This window comes from Silurus aristotelis (genome assembly GCF_946808225.1).
Source record: "Silurus aristotelis genome assembly, chromosome: 12".
NCBI classification, from domain to species: domain Eukaryota; kingdom Metazoa; phylum Chordata; class Actinopteri; order Siluriformes; family Siluridae; genus Silurus; species Silurus aristotelis.
Genome location: NC_139585.1, coordinates 14,055,814 through 14,066,392, shown reverse-complemented (window position 1 = coordinate 14,066,392; position 10,579 = coordinate 14,055,814). Strand labels below are relative to the sequence as shown.

Genomic DNA, 10,579 nt, shown 5'->3' with positions numbered 1-10,579 from the left:
ACAGTCTAACTGGGGTGAACACTGTGTTTTGAAGTTGGATAGAGCTGAGCCCTCCCCACTGTGTGTGTGTGTGTGTGTGTGTGTGTGGCGCGCGCGCCCGTGCGCGCGTGTGTGCGTGTGTGTGTATATGTGTGTATATCTCGGCCAGAGTGAACATGGCGGAGCGGAGCGGGATGTGTTCCAGCGCCAAAGGAAAGTTGCTGTTTTAAGACAAGCCCGCGTCGCTTCATCTTCTTTGATCGCAGATGTTTCCGCGGTAAGTACACGCTTGTGCACCGGGGACGCAGGGGAAAATTGTGCGCTTTGTTCGGCAGCTGAAGTGCCGCTGTGGTCGAGCTGCTGCTGGGCTTCACTCGGCTGCGATGTGGCGTGTCGGAGCGATGCAGTGGAGTGAGAAATCGAACTGAAGCTCACACACACCTCCGCTCCGTGATACATGATAGAGCTGATGAACTTGATTGGGTACCGCTTTGGCAGGTTTCCGGGTTTGGCTAAGAAAGAATGTTTCATATTAGACTATAGAAAGTTTCGCGTTCAGGAAAATCTCGCTCCAGTGTTTTTGGGGTAATAAGTATTATAGTAAGAAGACCTAATCAAAACACTAGCTGATGTTTTGCTTTTTTGTGAGATCATTAATAGAAGTGCACCTGCCGCGCAGTAATTGCATTAGTTGTGATTTCATTATTGACACAATATGTTCACCCAGAGAGCGAACACAAGCCCCATCCACTAAAATAACAATCTCAGCTGAAGTAGTGTTTTTATTTTTCATTTTTTTATACGTATCAACTCTTTAATATTGAATGTTTCTTTTTCAACCCCACTCATTTTATGCACGTTGTGCTTTATGTTCTTTAGTTCTTTATTTTATTCTGTTTCTGTACATAAGTGTCATGAGTTTGTTCTTCTCGAATATCTGGACTTCATCTTAATTGTAGCCCTGTACCTACTTCCTGTCTTGCACTTATATTAGTTCATTTCTTTCACTGGATCTTCTGTGTGTGATTTATTAATGTATGTGGTACAGAAAGCTGTGTAGTTCTGCTGATGTGCAGAATGTTCAATATTAATATTTGATTAGAAGTCTCGTGTTCATTGTTTAGTTCTGCGATATGGCAGAGTAATGGAAAGTTCATGATATCTTTTCTCTAAAGTAAATGGTCAGGAGTGTGAACTCTCAGCTGCCTAGTGGGAATAAAATAAACCGTTTTGAGGAAAAGTACTGCAGCCATTGCCTGGAGTATTGTTGGAATGTAATTGAGAAGCTTCTTGGAATTTTTTTTCCCCCACCAACTTAGTAATTATAGTCAGTGCTTATTGAAGGAAAGGAAAATAAAAGACCTTTTGTACGTTTTTAGATGAGACCATTAATAAATGGTTTGAATCCGAACTCCAGTGAGAGCTGGACCGAGAGAAACGCTTACTTATTGAGTCCTCTATCTATGCTCTCGATAAGTAGGATAATTAAAAAGTAGTGCCTTTGGTCACCATTTTTTTAAGGCTGTGATATATTTCGTGAAAAACTCAGAAAACTAGAACGGTGTTAATTTGCACTGCAAAAGTACAATTCCTTATCATCTTTCATTTCCTTAGTTTTATCTGTATTAAGCAGGATTTCTGAAGCTTCTGTACAAACCCATTAGCCATAAAATGAACAACACCTGCCAAGTATTGTGTAGTTTTCCTTTTACTGTCAAAACAACTCTGATCTATTGAGGCATGGAAGCCACAAGACCTCTGAATGTGTGCTATGCTATATGGCACCAATACATTAGCAGCAGTTATTTATGTCCTGTAAGTTGTGAGGTGTGGCCTCATTGATCTGACTTGTTTGTCAGACACATCACAGATGCTTGATCAGACTAAGATTAGGGGAAATCAAGTCAACTCTCTCTGATGTTCCTAAAGCTATTCCTGAACGATTTTTGTAGTGTAGCAAGGAACATTAACCTGCTAAAAGAGGCCACAGTCATTAGGGAATCCTTGTTCCAGGAAGGGGTTTAATTGGTCAGCAACAATGTGTATGTGTGAATGAAACATCCATATGAAAGTCATGACTCAAGGTTTCCTAGCAGAACATTTCCCAAAGCATTACATTGCTTCCACCTGCTTGCCGTCTTTATAAAGTACATACTGTTACAATTGCTTTCCAGGTAAGTGATACACCTGTGCCTGGACATCCAAAGATGTAAAAAAAAAAAACACGATTCATCAGACTAAGCAACCTTGTCCATTACTCATGTGTCCAGTTTTGATGTTCACATGCCTATTGTGGGCACTTTTGGGTTTGAACAGGCATTAGCATGGATACTCTAACTGGTCTAATATTATGCAGTTCCACATGAAGCGATCTGCAAAACACTGTGTGTTCTGACTCCTTTCTTTCAGCATTTTGTGCTATAGTATCTCTTCTGTTGGATCTGAACAGATAGGCTAACCTTCTCTCCCCATGTTTATAAGTGAGCCTTGCGCACCATGACCCTGTTACCAGTTCACTGGCTGCCCTTCTTTGGACCATTTTTGGTATGTACCAATCACTGCATCCTGGGAACACCCACAAGACGTGCCATTTGGGAGATTTTCTGACCCAGTTGTTTAGCTATCACAATTTTGGCCTGGTCAAAGTCACTCAGATCTTTACACTTGTGTTGGAAGTTTGAAAAAAGAACATCTTTAAGAACTGGCTGTTTACTTGCTGCCTTATATCTATTTTCTCGACAGGGGCCATTGAAACGAAATAATTGATTAGATATGCTTCACCTCTAAATGTTTTTAATGTAATGGCCGATCAGTGCAAATAACAAGTACATACTCTGCATTAAACATTATATCACACAATTCATTTTTGTTAATGTATGCTTCGGTTTGTCTGGTCATTTGTTAAACTCAGCAGTCTTGTTTAAGTAAACTAGTTTAAGTAAGGTAAGATATCGCTGCTATACCAGGACTTGTAAACTAATCCTTGAACACCAGTGTCCATTGTTAAAAGTGCTACACAAACAAAAATTAATGGAATTGAATTTGAATGTCTGAAGTTTGTTCTGCTAGATCAGTAGATTACCGGTATGTCTATAAACATGATACACATCAGTCTATGTCAGGTGGCTTGAAGGAATATTCATTGCATGTATTTTTTATTCTACAAGGTCTTTGTTGGTGAAGTGTTATATTAGTAAAACAACAGGAAGAATAATGAGCACACTTGTTCGGGCACAAGGTGATTTACAATATTGAATGTCATAGATTGTGTGAATATGCATAATCAAGTTGTTTAAAGCACCATGATTTATGATGAAGCCATAATTGAAATGATCATCTTCCAATTTTGAAAATGAGTTAAATAATTTATGCTCAACTGAATTTTAAAGCTAATTTAAAATAGAGCTTAAATTATGCTGAGTCTCCCCCACAGTCCTTAAAGCTTTTCCTCTCAGGTTTTTAATCTACCTGATATGCTGCTACCAGGATTTTATAATGCAATACTTTAGCATATTTAGAAATTTGTGGTTTTTCTACTTTCTTTCTTTCTATCTTTCTTAATTTTTTAAATACCTATCTATATACTCCTCTCCTACCACACTCAAAAAACAGGTCTAAATTAGTGCTTTTTTGTGTGTGTCTAATTGTAGTAAATTTGAATCTTATGTTTTACTCATACAGTTCTCTGTCAAAGTTAATTAATTCACTGTATGCCCCAGGGAACCTTGCATCTAGCATCTGCTCTGTCAGACTTCTGGATGCCACATCCTACCATGCATCACCACTTCCATGGAGGTTGAGGCAACAGGTGAAAAATAGTACCAGAGGGAGCAGTTAAAAGCATATTTTTGTTTAAGGACAAATCACTAACACCATTTGAGTTTAATCTCTATTCCTGGGAAGACAAGAGAGTGATATGTCTTGACGAGCTAAGCGTTGTTCTCTGTCCTCTGGCTGTGAGGAGTGTGTCATGTGGAATGGATGGCAATGTGAAAAGGAAGCAGCAGGGGGGCAGCTCCACAGGGAGCCAAGAGCTGTCTGGTCAGGGATCAAATTCTCACGCTGTTGGCTAGCCCGCATCCATAATTCATGTGCTTTCTCACTTGTAGAGGAAAATGGAAAATCTGGTGCTGTTTTTCCCTCTGACATGCTTTTCTATCCTATTGGTTTTGCCCTCTCGTTTCATCAAGCTCATGCTTCTAATTCAAGCATTAAGAAAGTCAGGCATGGTCGGATGAACCTGGAGACTTTTGGTTTAAGGAATCCAGGCTCGTTGAAATGAAATGACATATTTAGACTAAATGACTTGTAGATTTTTGATGAAGCTTAGATAATGCCAGAGAGTTATGTGAGACTGTGCTTACAGCTAACAAATTTGTCTTTTGACTGTTTTTGCATTTTTGCAATAAGGTACGTACGTATAGGGATATTAGAGGTAGGGCATTCCCATTTTGCCTGACATATTTTCTGGTTTTGATTAGTCTTGCAGGAGCTAATATAAAATGTTGTGAAGTTTTTTCCACATAGTTCATGAATCAGTTCATTTGTATAAGATTTATTTTAGCTCAAATCCTCTTCCTCATTGGAGAATTGGCAAAGGCTTTCTCTTTCTCTTCTCAGCATGGGCTTTTATCTAATCGATTGTTCATCCAAGCTTGCTAATCAGGTTTCTAAGGCTTACTGTTTCAGTATTACACACACATATGCGCACACACGCACGTACACACATTCATATTTTTGTGCCATCACTGCTCAGCGGTGCATCCTCACAAAGATTCATAAAGAGAGCAAGCAATGCAAGACATATGTTTTTATTACATCTGTTATGAAAAAAAATTCTCTATAAATAGTTACCTTTATAAGAATTTATTCAAATAAAATATATATATATATATATATATATATATATATATATATATATATATATATATATATATATATATATATATATATATATATATTTCCTACCTGGTGAATCTTGTTTTACATACAGTACTCATGGCATGTATAACAGGCTTTACTTGCTGCCTGCTAATCTCCTGCCTGCTAATCATGTGAGATTTTAGATAAGGGGCTGAAAAGATTTCACATTTAAAATGCATGAGATATGAGAATGCATATATTTTTCTTCATAACACAGAGAGCAATGGTTGACTTCCACATGAAGAAACAGCTTTTTTAAATATAGGTCAAATTCTCCCTTGTCACTTAATTAGCATTTAGTGTGACGCTGGCTCAAACATTCATTAGCCTTGAATATCCAGCTGTACTTAACATTAGCTTGAGGGTTTGGATTGAACCAGATCATATGCAGCTTTGGATTAAACCATATTATGCTTGCATTTTTGGTCACCTGTTTTTGCCTTTTTATGGATTGGATTCCTGTATTTCATTACTGTATACCTATTTCAGTCTTTCTAGGGATTATCTTTAATTGCGCAATGTATTGAATTGTTACATTTTAACAATAGAAATGTACTGTACTTCCAAGCTTAACTGAAATCTGGAAAACCATGAATGATGAATAATCATCTTGGCGTTATCCTAGATCTCTTCACAAGTGAGCAGAAAGTTACTAGCTACTAGCTGCTAACCACATTTTACACTTTTAACCAGAGCTAAGCTAAGTACTTATTTTAGTGCTCTAATTGGAATTTAGGATGAAGATATCAGTTCTAGAGGTGACATGGGGGTGATATATTGGGTAGATATTAGCCTAACTCAAAATGGTTAAAAAAGAGAAATAAGGAATCTAATCTGATTTGGTAACATTAAGCATTAAATATTTTTTGGGAACATGACATAAAATGAAGTAATATAAAGTACATGACACCATAATCATAGTAGTAGTAGTTTCGAGAACAGCAGAATAGACATTCATATTTTATATAAATCACAGTGCTTAGAATTTAGCAGGTGTTTAAACCTTTTATTGTCTTATTTTGTGCACATTTGTTCAATGTTTGGCTAACGGCTATTTGACTAAAACAAGGTACAGATTGTGTATGTAATGGAAGACAACTGTGTATTTTCTTTTGAAGAGTACTACAATTCTTGAATTTAAAAGCAAACAAGGTATAATAAATACTTGATTATTATATTTATTTATTTTGCAATTCACCAGTATTGTGTTGTCTGTAATAGTATTAATTGAATATATATGGCTATGGTATGCTAATGTGCATATGTATTGAATGTTGAATATTCTACGTAATGTTTTTAAACTAATCTGTGAATTAATCTTTAGCACTGAGGCTATTATTTCAAATGTTTGAAACAATCACCATTGCACTTTCTATAGATTAAGGTCTAGTGAGAGTAATACCTCTTTCTCTTGTGCAAAGGTTTACTCTAAAAGAACAGAAAGGTGTGTCTTTCAGGGCACACCACGGCTTCTCTTTATTATATTTGAGACTGAAAAAGGTTTCTTTGTTCCACTTTTCTTTTGAACAAATACAGGATTGGCTCTTGAGCCTCTTGCTCATTCCCAGGCGTATGAGTGTGTAATGGGATACTTTTCTTTTGTATCTTGCTGCATTCACAATGAGATTTTTCTCTCATGCAGCCTTATGAGACCTGGGTTTTGCCAGAGGTTTTGTTGCAGCCAGATTATGTAGAATATTTGCTTTGAATGGGAAGCAGGTGGTCGAATTAAACAGTAGAATAACAGCTTGTTGAAAGTCAGGTCGAAAACTGTGGCCAGAGAAAAGTGATATGGACCAGTGAAATGTGTGTTTGTTTTTAAAACCTACTGCCTTTCATAATTCTACTTTTTTCTTTTCAATTGCCATTGCACCCTGGTCACAATGACTTACTGTCTGGATGTTTGTAGCTCCAGCTGCATTGCAGCCCAGTGGGTTTCCAAATTTGTGGTCTAATTCACACAGTGAATACCTCTGGGGGCTTCTGTAGGCCTGCATGCCTCCTGGGATCCTTCCACTATTAACGACCCAGACACATTGAGCTGTAGGGTAGGACTGTCAGCAAATTCAATATTGTGTTATAATAAAACACCTTTTTCTACTAGTCTTGCAGCCAAAATATCTGAAAGGTTTGAGCCTGACCTTCAGTGTAATCGATCAGTTGGTAGTTCATGAGGAAGGTCCAAAATGTCTGGTTATAATTCCAGATTATAAGAATTATGGGACATACTGCATATATTACTCCCACTAATTACAAGAGAAAGCACAACGACGTATAGGAACATATCAAGATTTAGGCAGACTGCTCATAAAATGTAATAAGTGTGAAATGTCTGAAATTGTATGAAAGGTTACTGGCGGTTTTGTGGCTGAAGATGGACGTTTTTGCAAAGCAAAATTCTGTTTTGAACAGAACAGTTACTATTGAGTTACAAAACAATTTAATGCCTTAGCGTTTAATCTTAGCCAGGGTGCATCCTTGCCCTATATATGACCACACCCTTTGCAAAGGACCTTAACCAGTTTCTGTATATTAAACTAAAAAAATGCATGCAATTGACCCAGGTTAAAGCTTCTGGAGTACATAAGGGTTCAGATCATAATAATTACGGACTGATATGGCAGCAAAACTGTCAAATTATTATGATAATTTTTGTGGTTTACACTCTATTGAGTAGTTTGGCACCATAATTGTGAATAATAAGCAAAAGTGTTAGGACTAGTTCATAATTATAGTTTTTACATATCATGTAACAAATATAGTTTTTACATATCTTAAACAAGCGTGTCGCTCCCATCATGTAGCTGAGTGTCTTTTTCATCTGTCTGTTCATATGTTTAACCCATGTTTTCACTGGGTTTCTTCTTTTCTTCCAACAGTATGCTATTGGTGGCTTGGGCCTGACCAAAATAATGACTGTATTTACTGAATAATGTATAGTATTTTTTATCTTTTTTAACCTTTTTTTTCTTTTTCTTTTTTTTTTTTTTTATCAATTAACTGAATAATGCAAATAAAGTGATTGCTTCTTTCCAACTCTCATACAATGATCAGGAGAGGCTGTTTTTGTGGCTAACATTTTTACAGAAATACATAAACACAACATGTGGGCATTTAACTTGCATATTTTCACTGACCATTTCACCCTAGAGAACTTTTAAACAAAACAGCCTTGAGGATTTTGCTGAGGGAAAACACTCTAAACCATTCAGAAACAAGCCACTATGTTTTGTTAAATTTGAGTTTCTTTTTAGGATGGTTATGTGTTCTCTACTGCCAACATTTTTAAAATGCAAAAGAATTAGGCTCTACTGTCCACTTGTACAACATCAGCCCTTAGTTCTCCTTTCAGATAACGATGGGGATGGCTTACTTTTCTTGAGAATTTGTCCCAATACGCATAAACCCTTTCCACTAAAACATCACTACATGATTTTAAATTTCAATTCAAATTTTATTTGTCACATACACATTCATACAGAGTACAACATGCAGTGAAATGCTTTTTGCGATTGTTCAACCTGTAAACATGAAAAATAGAATAGATTTTTTATATATGATAAACATTTGTATCGTATGAATTTATTTGTTATTTAATCATTTACTTTTGTCTTGGCATTTTGACACAGATCTGACATCATATGTCTTTATTCCTGGCAATATGCCATGCAGTAGTAATAACTTCTTAACAAGCAAGAGCTGTTCTCTTCGACAGGAAGAATCACTTGCCAAATCCAACCAGAGTCTTAGGGTTATGGGAGGTCGTCCAACAGCCGGTTTTCTATGGCACAGTTCCACTTTGTATCTGTGATGAAGCTGATTAAAACCTGATGGACTATTGTGATGTAAAATTCATGGGGCTGAGAATTTTCATCCTACAGTTGGAAGCATGAACTATGTTAGAGGCTTAACTATGTTTTGCTTCTATAGCCTTTTACTGTAGAGCAATGTAACTTTGGGCCATAATGCTTACACAATGTGTGCAACATAGTAAGCTCTCTAAATACATTGTCACATTTCAGTAGGTTTAAGCCTAATTTAAAAATAAGGTGATATTCTAAACAACAAAGCAACATGTTATGTTGATGCACCCCTAGCTGCCATACCATCATGAACATGCCTTGTAGCTAAAGTGTTGTTCTGAAAGATCTTCCCTCAGTGGGTGTTTTGATGTTAGTGCTCAAGTGTGCTGTCTAACAAACCTCAGTCCAACTCCACATCATCTCTCTTAGGTGTTCAAAACTTTCTATTGTTGTGTAGTTTTGCTTGCCTCTGTAGTTATAAGTGAACTTAAACCGTGCCAATAAAATGTCCTCCACAGCATAACAAAGTTACTGGTCAATCAATCCAGTTTAATGTCTCAGACAGATTGTGCCTACAGGACAGTTTGCTTGAAATAGGGAGCATTTCCCAGTCATAGGAAGTACGAAGCTGTCTTGTGGATGGGCACCTCCAAGGCTAATTCATACCTTTTTCCTCCTTTATAACAGACATTCATAGGGCCTCACTTTAATTACAGGTGAATTCAGCACTTGTGAACCCTTTTGGCTGTACAATACTAAATCAAGCCTCTCTTTGGTACAAAAATCCAGTGATGGCTTGAAATATAAAATTGGATGTCATAACCAATAACCTGTCATGGCAGACAGAACACCTTGATGTTTGTGTATTATATGACATTGCTAGTTCAAAAGAACCTTTTTCATTTCATTTGGATGTTTATTCCAAGGAAGATATCCAAAGTATACAAGCAACCTGGAAGTGTAGAGAAAATAACTGGAAAAAGTGATGAATGGATCAAAGCCAAGTTCATCATGTGTAATGTTTTGTTTCTGGGTATACTTGCAGTTTGCATTTAAAGTTACTTTTATATTTATGGCCAGTAGCAGATGCTTTTACAAAAGTGTTATATAAGTGCGTAAGAAATCCAAGCCTAAATTTGTGTGCAATTTCAGTGAGGGTGCCATCATAAATGTTTTTTCATGACTTTAATTTCTGCTCAAAGGAAAGGAATTTTTTTATAATAATACATAATAATAACATTATAAAATTACCAGTTTGCGAACAAGCGTTTGCGAATAGGGTGTAGAGTTAAACAGAAGGCAGTACCATAGGTCTGTTCCAACTTCACACTTGCAGTAATTAAATTAAAATGTTAGTAACTTTGCTGCAGGCCATTCAGTATTAAAACAAGCTTCATTATTTTAATACCTGGTTTAAAAACTGAAAATATATATGTGTGGAATCTCTGTTATTTTACTTCCTTCTAAAATATTGTGGGGTTTTTTTGCTACTTCTGTAAGTTTCATTGTCATTCCACAACACATTAAAGCCTGGTTTTTCCAGGGATAAAATGTGCCAATCAATTTGTGTTCTTTAAATCATATTTATAATGCCTTTTATGTTTTTATTATCTATTATAAGTGTCTTATTTAAAATCTGCATAGGTGATACAATCCTACTGAAGCTGATTTGATCTAATATTACCTCAAAGCACATTCTCTGTAATTTTTTGGAGAGCAAGGCCATTTTCCTTGTGTACTGGCTGCTGTTTTGTAGCTAATGATAGTGTAGCACAGTGAGACCAGTGAGCCTGAAAAGCGTCGCCTGCCAAAAGAATGTTTTTTGCTAACACCCCCTTCATAAGCCTAGTTGCTTTAGCATATTTTTCTTTTGT

The 10,579-nt window shown here is 36.5% G+C and overlaps 1 protein-coding gene across 2 annotated transcripts in view; it reads left to right on the top strand.

Annotated features, from left to right (window-relative positions):
- Positions 1–36: 36 nt before the first annotated feature.
- ndst2b (N-deacetylase/N-sulfotransferase (heparan glucosaminyl) 2b) overlaps positions 37–10,579 on the top strand; it is a 56,787-nt gene continuing 46,244 nt past the window's right edge. Inside the window, exon 1 of one of the 2 annotated variants that reach the window (XM_083555877.1) lies at positions 37–256. The gene's annotated coding sequence lies outside the window, so the exon portion shown is untranslated. The remainder of the gene's footprint in view (positions 257–10,579) is intronic. The other variant, XM_083555876.1, reaches the window with a different exon arrangement.